Here is an 11,183-nt window from a genome sequence, read left to right on the forward strand (position 1 = left end):
AACAATAGTATACCATATAATACACAGTAAAATGTGTCTTGTGTGTCTGTGGATAAGGGCTGGGATGGCAGTGGGTTAGCTGTATAATTTGTGCCATTATAAGACCCACAACGTACAACTACTGTTTTCTGTGTTTCAGGTGAGGCAGTAGATAAGGAGAGTTTTCTTCTTTTAGATGAGGGCCCCATTGCGAGTATCTCCCAAAATTGGCCTCTGATCACAATTTCTAAAACACTACAGAGAATTAGTCAGTAACTAATGTCACCACAGCAAATAGCTCTACTGAATATGTGAATAAAACAGCATATGTTGGTTTTCGCTGCAAAACACGGACGTGCGGTGCACAGTGCCAATTAGGCATCTGAATATTTTCAGTGTTATGAAAATGGCTGTGCCAGAACTTTTACATTGATTAGGTTCTCCAGAAAACACCTTCTTAAGCATCATTTTCAAACTGAACACTGTTTTCGTAGGATATCAAATGATCCAGTATAGCCATTTCAGCTCCATGATACTGAGGGGGAGTCCTGTGTATAGCCAAGATGGGGGAGGGGGTGTCCCTGACACAGATGACCTGGTACAAGGGATTGCACTCGGCTATAGAGATCTTGCAGTCACGTGACCGGAAAGTACACAACCGCCATCGTGTCGGTCAAAAACACCACTGAATACTGCTGCACTTGTGTACAGAATGGATCAATTTCAACCGATGGACTACACGGCTCATTTTTCTAATGAACAGATAACTAGATATATGTCTAAAATAAACGATCTACAGATTTGTGACCCTTATGGCTTTCCGGACGGAGTTTTCACAACCGGATTTTGAACTGCCAGCGGAATACCCGGACGTGTATGATTACCTCATCAACTTTCCCTCGCTGTTCAGTGAAGCACTGCGTGCTTATAAATCTCTGGACAGTTTTCTTTACAGAAATTCAGGATTTGTCAGTGACTCAGATGTGGCATCTTGTAAGCAAGAAAATGATCCTCACTGGATGGGTAAGTCACTTAAGTATTGAGTATAGCACTGACCAGCCGATTATAGAATAAGGTAATTTCAAATCATCCGTGTTGTTTACATGGATCTGGCGTTGGAGAGGTAGAGGCTTGGCAGTGGAGGTTTGAGTAGCTGTTTTCTGAGCTTAGTCAACAGGCCGGTTCTGCCTGTAGCCTCGCTTTTGCTTTGGCTCCCGGCGCCGCCTCCTTCGCTTTGCTTCCGATAACAATCCACGGAGACCCCGCTGGTCTCGCAATCTGGTCTCGTCCGGAATGTTTTTGTTTTTTTTTCTCGTCCGGAATGTTGTGCATGCGATGGAAATCGCTACAAACCGTCATTTTCTGCTGGAAACCAATGTCCAGTAAGTCCATACGGTTGTAGTGGATATTGAAGTCCGGTACAGACGAACAACATGCAAAAATACACACAAAAAACATAAAAACCGTGCAAAGGTAGGGAGAGCTTGTAGCCGCAGCCGTTGTAGTAGAATTGTATATAGTAGGGTTTTCCAGAAGAAAAGGTAGAAGTAAAAGCAGAAGTAGAACCAGAAGTAGAAGGCGGAATATGGCGTTTGACCGACACGATGGCGTCTGTCACAATCTGGATCGTCTGTGACATCACTTGCAAGATTTCTATTGAGGTATTTCACCCACGTGACCAAGTCACGTGACGCAGCCATTTTGGACGGCACGCTTAAGTCCTTCAGTGCAAGGCGGTATGAGATGGTGGAGACCTTTGCACATTTTAACAAGAAAGTAAGTTGTGATTCGTGTTAAATTGGATCTGTCTTTTATCACAAACACTGTACCCAGCCTTGGTATGGAGCCCTGTTTATTTATTTCTGTGTCCCGTTTCTTTCTAGCCTCTGTTATTGCGTTTTATGTCTGATGTCTGCTACATGCAACCCTAGACAAATTAACACTGCCTTGTTTCACTGCTCAGATGGGTTAACAAACACTGACCCATTTACTTTTTGCTATATATTTTATCAAAATTGCGTTAACTGATAAATTAACCTGAAATGAAATGATCACTGCAAAGTCTGGAGTACTCTGTTGGCTCCCAATCCTGTCTCTTCACAGCTGCAATCCATTTGGCCCTCTTGTCTGGGTCAGTAGGAAACCGGTAGTGATGTGTCGGTCACGAATGATCCGGTTCAAAGAGCCGGCTCTTTGAAGTGAACGACAGGAGCCGGCTCTTCAGTGGGAGCCGAGTTGGGGAGCCGAATTAGTTTTTTGTCCTTAGGTGCCTCAGAGAGAGAGAGACTTTCACAAAAAAGTTGCTGTCCGATTGCGTCTTTGTGTTGTCTATTACCATTCAAAGGAAAAAAAGTAGCATGGTGTACGCCTACTTTTTTTGGTTGGGGGGGGTTGATGTCATTCACAGCTGCGAAAATACAAAAATTGGTGTAATGCTTAAAGCTGTGGAGCGCAGGGGAGAGGAGTCTGTGAGGCACCTGAGGAGGGGAAAATCAGCTGTGTATTTTATATTGGTAATATAACACAGTTTTGCATGATGTTTGTGAGAAAATAGTTTATTAATTGGTAAGTTTTATTTCTATAGCTAGAACATTGTTACACTGCTATACTTTACAAAGCTTTACAATGGCTACAAAAACTAAAAAATAAAATGGAAAACATCCTATTGATAAAATATAAATAATAATGTAATTAATTAACTAGTTAATTGCAGCAATTAAATAAAAAATAAAATCTCAGGAGCCGTTTGGGAGCTGAAAGAGCCGGCTCCTTATAGTAAGAAGAGCCAAAAGAGCCGGCTCCCGAAAAAGAGCCGAAATTCCCATCACTAGAAACCGGTAAAAGGAGCATCCTGAACGCTGTCCCTGTATGTTGTGGCAGCCCACAGCACAACAAGCAAACACCATGGTTATTTATAGAGTGCTTACTGACAAATTAATCTATTCTAGGTGTCTGTAACACGTTTTTTTTTTCAAGCTGGTTCTCCCTCTCTGTCTGCAGCGTTAGTATGTAGCATGACGTTCAAAATGGCGGACACCGGGGCGTCACGTGACCCTGTGACGTCAGGTGAAATACCTCAATTCAACCCTGCACATGTGACGTAGTCAGACGGCAATCATAACATGCCAATTTCAATTTCCAAGTGGTGCCGTCCCGCCGGGGACGGTTAAGATAAAATAATTATAAATAGACAAAATAGTTATATAAATGTCAATGAACATGCCACTAATTTATCTAAGTTATCATCAGCAGCACAGAAAGGAATGCAATAACAAATATCAGACCTTACTTTATCAGCTCTCACAAATGCAACATTTAATACAGAATTTATAAAGTTCTAAATTCGCTGCATTTTCACCAAGACTAACCTCATTCTTACACTCCAAGTTTCATTTACAGGGAAATCTTATTCATTTCACCAGTTGGGCAAAATAAACCAACATGCAGAACATCAAACCCATCTGTCAAAATAAAGCCAGCGCTCTAATGAACACACTCAGCACTGTCTACTCCCAGGCCTTTTCTTCTCTATAAACACAATGCTCACAGTAAATGGGGGTTTAAGGCCCATCATCTTCCCAATCTGGGTTACAGTAAATGTATATACATCTACACTCTGTTTTGACCAGATCGATGTATTTATTTAGTTTTGTGATTATTTATTTTGATTATTTTTGATCTAACTACTTAATTTATTACATGTCTACAGTATTCCTCAATTCACACTCCAGTGTTGATCAAACTGTCATGCAGTACAGTGGGTTGAACGCAGGCATTAATACACAATGGTGACAAATAAACCCATGCTCTTCACATCTCTAATGGATGAATGGGATGGGAGCGGCATGCATCCATATCCTACATTACAATTATTGGATCATTTCATTATTTCAACTGATTTATTGACTGAAAATGCAGCGAGTTAAGGTTCCAAATGTGGCCACATGAGGGAAACCAACAGCCATCCAGTACAACATAAGTTATTATTATTATTATTATTAATAATAAATACATTTTCTAACAGGCAACAAGCCTCGCACTGATAACCCCCCCCCCCAGCTATTTCCTACAGATTTATTGCTGAAACGCTGTGACTTTAATCAACAAAGGGAATGTGCACTTCCTAAACATGGCCACACAATGGCAGTCAAGAGCCACGCAGAACACACAGCGCTGTCTAACACACCCATTATTATTTACATGATTCATCAATCTTTAGCATTTCTCCTAGTATTTCCCTACTTAGTTAATTTATTATTATTATTATTATTATAATTATTATTATATGTTTCTATATTTCTCAGTGTATAGATGTTAAACCGGATTTGTCCTCAGGAGCGAGCTACAACTAGTAGCCGAAGGTCCAAAGGAATTTAATTGTTTCTTCATAAGCATCATTTTCATTTTTCCAAAACTTTCCGCAATATTCTCGCTGTTCCTAACAAGGCAGTCTTTTGGAGATGTTCTATTTTAATACTCATGTTGATCTTTTTCATCCATTGTCCTAACTTATTCGGTTCATTCAATAATTAGGGGTACATGTCATGTCCACAGGTTGTATTTATACATTTTATAAAATATTCACTTCAAAAAATTATCAATTTTACATTGGTACACATTCTTTTTTAATATAATACAAAACGTCAGCAAGTCCCATCATTTATTTTGCAGAAATTGCGTACAGTACATTGGAATTTTTTTTGTGCTGTCCGATTTGTTAAAGGTCAAGGTTTGCTCTCCAAATTAACAGTAGGATGCATGTTTTTGTATATTATTTTCATCATTTTTTGTTGAAAATAACCATTAAAACATGATAAAGGTGTTTTTAAATCTATTTGACTCACTACATATTCAATTATTCACTTTGCATGTGTCCGAGAAATCTCTGTCAACTGTGTTAGCCACTGGCAAAACCCCTTTAACTCAGCAATGGTTTGCTCCAAAGTCACCTGTCCAACAGCATGTGATGCCACTTCCTTTAGTGAAGGAAATTTTAACTTCAGTGTGGTCCGTCTTTTCTCCTCCTCCTCAATATTTCATCAATATTATTGTCTGCACATAGAGTGGGTTAATTGCTCGTCAACTGTGTTATCAACATGTTCGTGTGCACTTGATTTAGATATTATATTTACAACACTGTAGAGAAAGATTGTATAAACAGATGTTGATCAAGGTCATGAGGTGACATGTTAGCACCTAGCGGCTAGCACAAGGGCCTAAAATGAAAGAAATGTCGTGTTACCCATCAAGTGTTGGTGGAGTGGAAGAACATGTCTGCTTTGGCACAATCAGCTCATCAAAAGAAAAGGGCCCCGCAGCCATATGGACCCATCTATCCCCAATACTTGACCTGGTCAAGGCTTCCTATCCCAATGTGACTGTGGTACACAGTCAGTTTTTCACAGTTTACTTAGTTTCTTTGAACTGCTATTTATTTTACTACACGAACTATGTTCAGAACACCCGTGTTTTTTCTGCTTGTTTGGGGACTTCTGTTCGCACTCATATTGGGGCAACTGGCATATAGCCATGGGGCTATTGTTTACACCAGGGAACCACTGCTAGCACTCAGTAACACCGGATGCTCATACATGCACAAAAAAACCGCACACCAACATCTGGCTCATAGACACTCCTGCTCTGCAGCTCAGCATTTAATCCACTTTGTTTTGGAGTTTTTTTGTGGCTACTGCCTCATGAAGGTGAAGCGAGGCAGTAGCCACTATGTCATCGTGCTGTAAGAATGAGTGTAACAATAGCAAAACTTCATAACCAATCAGCACTTATCCTGATCAAGTTCGATTACCCGTTCTACTTCTTGATAAACTTAAGAACCAATCAGAGCCAGAAATGGAATAAGAGAAACCTCGTTATAACTTTGTAGTGTCATAAGATAATCGACAGATAAAAAGATAAACGAAATTCACCTCGTGGTTCACCAAGGCTACTGATTCGATATCGAGTAAGTGGTGTTCATTTTAAGAAAATTTACCTTTTTGATTAACATGGCTTTTGTTTGGTCCTTCTGAAAGGTCAAATGACAGGTTTTGTAAGTTTTTTTGAGCTTTTTGGCAGATAGATTGAGAAGGCGATATCAAACTTCTGCTATTTGCTTTAATTTGTTCATTGTATTTTTTATTTCAGTCTTTACACTCCACTTGTGAAACAAATGTGCTCAATAGTTCTAAATAATGCTTTGAAGACAATTCATGAACAAGTGCTTTCGTACTATTTTGAAAATAGACCGAGTTCACAGCACTGTATTTAGAACAAAATACACTAAACAAAATTGGTAACCAAAACACTCCAAGCCCTGATGCTGCTCACAGCTTGGTGATTGTAAGGTTTTATTCCTTTGTAAGGATAAATAATTGTAAGTATTTATTCTTGACCAAGAAGGCAGTGATTTATTTTGTGACAAAATTGTAAGGATTTATTCTGTTCAGTTAAAATGACCTTCTGTCTCAGCTAGACATTGTTTAAAAATTCCATTCTGTCTGAACATTGCTATCATATTATCAGAACATTCTGCTTATTTTGATATGAAATGTGTATTATTGATCAGATTATTGTGTCTGAACAGCGCCAAGGTCTGCAATGATGTCAGACACACCCACACACACCCACAGCTGCATATCCAACATGTATTTGGGATTAAAAGTTAGATTTAAAGCCATGATTTAAGTTAGTTTTATAGCTACACGTGATTTAGGATAGTTAGATTTAACCAGTCTCTTCAGTGTTGAATTTGAAATTGAAATGATTGAATGTTAGATTTAATGTTAGATTTAAAGCTGCATTAAGTGATTCATGTTAGTTTTATAGTTTTATAGATTTATATTAGCCTCATTGCTGCACAAGGTGTTAAGACTTTATGATTTTAATATTTTAGAGCTTACATATACTATAACAGTGATTTTAAACTATTCCTGTGTAACCTGACCTTCGTCCAGTGGAGAAGACACTTCTTTGTTAGACTAAAGATAGTCTTTGTTTAAAATTGTCATGATTGATCCAAGGTTTCACTCACATACACATGTATAAAACCCCGTATACTCTCGTCTCAGGGGGGACTTGCGAATAAAGATTGCGAACTAAAGATTGTGGGGTTCCTTTCTTTTTTCTGTGACTCACCCCCAGACATCTGGGTGATGCGAGGGGACTGATCTCGAGATGGTGAGGGCCAGAGGTGAAGAAACCTAACAGTGATGCTTTCAAGAGATGAGGCGAGTATAATTGATAACATGTATAGATGCTATATTTACTGTATGGACATGGGATCAGAAAACTATTTTATTTGTAAGCAGTAGCCACATGGACCTATAGGGTACCTATTTTTTTTTTCTTCCCCATTACGGTTTGCGATGTGTTTCCTTGTCGAAACACATCGCAATGAGTCATGTTATTCATCGCATTTGAAGCAGGAAATTTTACATCCAATCACAATAACGATGTTAACACATAAATCAGACAGAGCACAGGAATTTTAGTGAAATCCCCAGAGTTGTGGTCTTGACCGCTCTTGAGATAAAATCTCGAGTCCTCCGTGTCTGAGACCAAGACAAGATTGAGTAAAAATGTGGTCAATTCCGAGACGTGACCGAAACCTTCAAAAAGTGGTCTTGAGATCAGTCTCGAGTTCTACAACACTAGATTAAACCATAGGTTCATAAAATGTTTCTAAATCTTCGGTGTTGCATTTATATTTTTGTTCACTGGAGAAACAGGAATAGTAGAGCAGATAAGCAGATGAATCGTGCACAAGATGATAAAAGCATGAAACTTTCATGGTTTGTTCTTGAGGGCATAACAATTAATTTAAGATCTGGAGGTGCTCTCAGTTTGACCTTGGAGGTCAATTAGAGGTCATTGAGGTCATCAATAGGACATTTCTATGCATGAGAGCTGAAATGGGTGTGTTTTGGGGAGCAATTTTGCTAAAAATGTACAGTAAGTATAAATATGCATGTATTAAGGCATAATCAAGTAAATAAACATAAATAGATATACACCCATAGAGTTAAATGAATGAAATAAACAAAAAACTTAATGATAATAATGTAAAATTGGGAAATGGCAGATGAACTGTAACTGATAGATACCCAGGTAAACTACATACATTTAATCATTATTTTTATCATATATATATATATTCAAATCATGACTTAAACTTTCATTGCCATATCATGGGAATGCTTTATTCCCTCGAATCCTCCCACTCATATCCATGTTCCATGTGCAAGCTGTTATTTTCCCGCACTTCTGTTGGGCATAGTGAGCAAAAAGGGGTGTGGCCTGGCATGTTCCCACACTTGGGGTCCTAAAGTGTGTGTGCTTCTCTCACTCTCACACATTCTCTCTCGACTGTCTGACAGCAGAGCAGGAGCAATAGAAAGCAAAATCAGCACTACTGTGGTCTTGTATTTAGTCATCTAATAATTTGTATAATTAACTATTTGTATTATATTTCTATAATAAGTATATACTACTTCACCCTTCCTATTAACTATTCCATTGCTTTCCTTTTTATTTACTTTGCTCATTTTGTTCTTTGTCACAGCTGGAACGCTTTGTTGTTCTCATTTATGACAGAACAAGTGCATGTGTAGGTGTCAATGAGGCACGGAAACATCTTTTCACATGAAAGTCAAGATCGTTGGAAAACATCCCCCCTACACAAGCTGCTTTGAGACAACACATCAAACGAGCCATGTATCAGGCTCATGTATGGAACCTTGCCTTGGTTATTAGGCCCCAGTTGCCAAGTCCTTCAGACTGGGGATGGGTTAACAGTGACGATGGATGGCAGCCACTTTGGACAACACTACGTGAGGCCTCACAGTCGTGCTATGAGCTTTTGCATTGTGGTTGCAAAAAGGGCTGTTGTGGTCACTGCAAATGCAAAAAGGCAGAATTGAAGTGTACTGCCCTTTGTGCATGTTCTGGAGACTGCAATGATTAGAATACTCACATTAGGCCTGTATCACTTGTATCACTCATTTGGAAGTCATTTTACAATTACAAAGTATATACTGCTTGGCAATATGCTACAAAATCATAAAAGTTGTTGAAACTGACATAACACATCATATATTTTAGAGTGACCTTCATCTTAACCTTGACTTCTAAGTGTAATATCACTATAAATGGACCCTCATGACCTAGAAAAATGGAAATCCACATGTAATTACAATTTGTCACACTTATATGATAAAATGCCCCAATTTTTAATCCTGTCCATTGAAATTACACATAACGAGGGTCGATGACCTCTAAATGACCTCCAAGGTCAAACTGAGAGCGCCTCCAGATCTTAAATTAATTGTTATGCCCTGGAGAACAAACCCTGAAAGTTTCATGCTTTTATCATGTTGTGCACAATTCTTATGTTTATAGGGCCTTAACAGCTCTACTAGAAGTTCTTTGAAACTGTTTCCATCTCTCCTGGTAATTGTAGAGCATTGTGTAACCAACAGATGGCAGCAGATGGAGTTGGGTAGAGAAAATAGATTGAATATAAGATCAAGTCCCTCTTTAAATGATTGAGGAGAGAAACATAACATGACTGCACTTTCAGTGGCCACTGGGATAGAAAACAACTGTGTGCTTGCATTAGTGCAACAACACAATTGGTTTAATATGATTCCCAGTTCGGTAAGACGATTGTTTTTTGGGGACAGGGGAAAAAATACCTGAAGGTTTGTCAGGTTCTCGGTTGTTCCAAAAGTCACAGACAGAGCAGCGACGGCAGCTCAATGTTTATTTACTTCTCAGTCCAAGAAATCAAGCACTGTTTCTGCCTGGTTTTGAACCAGGATCCTTTTGCGTGTGAGACAAATGTGATAATAGGGCTGCCAACTCCCTGAACCCCAAAAGAGGGACACTTTCAACCCAAATGCAGGACTTTTTTTCCCAGGCCTATCTGCACTGCCCCACGATGGAAATCATAACGTTTCCTTATCCAGACCACAATCCTACTAATTTCAGTATAATTTTGGTAAATTAATACTGCACTAGCAAAACTGTATTGTGTTTAAGTAATAGTCAAAACAATCATTAGACCTACAAGTGTCTCTCAAATTTCTCAAACTCTGAAAAGCTTTAGGCCAAAACCAACCATTGTCATAGTTATTCTATTTGAGGGGCATATCTTGAAGGAAAAGCAAAGACAGAAATGTATGCAAGTTTTTTAAACTATTTATTAAAACTTAAGAGAATATGTTGTTGGTCTGCATCTTTTCAGTATGGCATGGGCCTCCTCTTATCCTGCAATAAATAAGAGAAAGAAAGGATATTTAGATTGAGAAATAGCCTACTGCCATCCCATGAACTTATGTGTGTGTAATAAGATGTTTATATGGACATTCAAATGAAGGCTCACCAGTTACTTCTTCCATGGCTATTCCAGATTCCAGCATCTCCTCATCCTTCTGCACAGCCCAAACTATTTACAGAACAGTGGCATGGACATCCTCTTATCCTGAAGTAAATAAGAAAAAAACAAATGAGATTTAGATTGAGAAATACTGCCACCCAATGAACTTATGTCTGTGTGTGTTGCATAAACAAGATACATAGACAAATTAAAATGATATTTAGATTGAGAAATACTGCCACCCTATGAAGTTATATGTGTGTGGGATGCATAAACAAGATACAACATAGAGAAATTAAAATTATATTTAGATTGAGAAATACTGCCACTCCATTTTATAGTGGAAGTGTGTGGGTTGCATAAATAAGATATACAGATAAATTCAAATGAAGGCTCACCAGTTACTTCTTCCATGGCTATTCCAGTTTCCAGCATCTTCTTATCCTTCTGCACAGCCCAAACTATTTACAGAACAGTGGCATGGACATCCTCTTATCCTGCAGTAAATAAGAAAAAAAACAAAAAACAAAAAAAAAACAAATGATATTTAGCTTGAGAAATACTGCCACCCCATGAACTTATGTGTGTGTATGTGTGTGTGTGTGTGTGTGTGTGTGTAGCATAAACAAGATACATAGACAAATTAAAATGATATTTAGACTAAGAAATACTGCCACCCCATGAAGTTATATGTGTGGGTTGCATAAACAAGATACAACATAGACAAATTTAAATTATATTTAGATTGAGGAATACTGCCACCCCAAGTGTGTGGGTTGCATAAATAAGATATATAGACAAATTCAAATGAAGACTCACCAGTAAGGCC

At 38.5% G+C, this 11,183-nt stretch overlaps 1 long non-coding RNA gene across 1 annotated transcript; it reads right to left on the minus strand.

Annotated features, from left to right (window-relative positions):
• Window positions 1–10,158: 10,158 nt before the first annotated feature.
• LOC132867796 (uncharacterized) lies at window positions 10,159–10,456 on the minus strand. Its single transcript, XR_009650762.1, has 2 exons — window positions 10,361–10,456; window positions 10,159–10,245 (listed from the first exon to the last, which is right to left on the minus strand). It is a non-coding gene; the product is annotated as an uncharacterized LOC132867796 (long non-coding RNA).
• Window positions 10,457–11,183: the final 727 nt, after the last annotated feature.

This window comes from Neoarius graeffei, chromosome 19, assembly GCF_027579695.1.
Source record: "Neoarius graeffei isolate fNeoGra1 chromosome 19, fNeoGra1.pri, whole genome shotgun sequence".
NCBI lineage: Eukaryota > Metazoa > Chordata > Actinopteri > Siluriformes > Ariidae > Neoarius > Neoarius graeffei.